This window comes from Arachis hypogaea, chromosome 14 (genome assembly GCF_003086295.3).
Source record: "Arachis hypogaea cultivar Tifrunner chromosome 14, arahy.Tifrunner.gnm2.J5K5, whole genome shotgun sequence".
Lineage (NCBI taxonomy): Eukaryota > Viridiplantae > Streptophyta > Magnoliopsida > Fabales > Fabaceae > Arachis > Arachis hypogaea.
The window spans coordinates 67,182,782-67,183,623 of NC_092049.1; the positions used below are offsets into that span (position 1 = coordinate 67,182,782).

The 842-nt window shown below is 43.8% G+C and overlaps 1 non-coding gene across 1 annotated transcript; it reads right to left on the bottom strand.

The window, feature by feature from the left end:
- Positions 1–206: 206 nt before the first annotated feature.
- LOC112745992 (small nucleolar RNA R71) lies at positions 207–313 on the bottom strand. Its single transcript, XR_003173893.1, has one exon. It is a non-coding gene; the product is annotated as a small nucleolar RNA R71 (small nucleolar RNA).
- Between the last annotated feature and the right edge of the window lie 529 nt (positions 314–842).

Sequence of the window (842 nt, forward strand, 5' to 3'; positions counted from 1 at the left end):
AACATCTAACTACCTTCCTGAGGATATGTGACACGGTAAAGTCTAATGGTGTTCATCCTGATGTCTATAGACTGCTCTTATTTCCATTCTCACTCAAGGATAAGGCAGCCAAGTGGCTGGAGTCTTTTCCGAAGGAGAGTTTGACAACTTAAGAAGATGTGGTGAACAAATTTTTAGCCAGATTCTATCCTCCCCAAAGAATCAACAGGCTGAGAGCTGAGGTCCAAACTTTCAGGCAACAAGATGGTGAGACTCTATATGAAGCATGGGAGAGGTTTAAGGACCTGACAAGGAGGTGTCCACCAGATATGTTCAATGAATGGGTGCAGCTACACATTTTCTATGAAGGCCTTTCTTATGAATCAAAGAAAGCAGTAGACCACTCATCTGGGGGATCTCTGAACAAGAAGAAGACCATTGAGGAGGCCATAGATGTCATTGAAACTGTAGCAGAAAATGACTATTTCTATGCTTCTGAAAGAGGGAACACTAGAGGAGTGATGAAGCTAAACAATGTAGATGCTCTGCTGGCCCAAAATAAGCTCATTACTAAGCAGCTGGCTGACCTCACCAAGAAGATGGAGAGGAACCAAGTAGCAGCAATCATCACTTCATCAGCAACCCAAGAAGTAGTGAATGAAGAAGCAGAGGATAGTCAGGAGCAAGCCAACCACATTGGAAATTCACCTAGGTAAAACCATGATCCATACTCCAAGACCTACAAACCTGGTTGGAGGAATCACCCAAACTTTGGGTGGGGGAATCAACAAGATCAAGGCCAAGATCAGAGACATCACAAACCCAACAACAACGCAGCTCACCAACAATTCACACAGAGAACA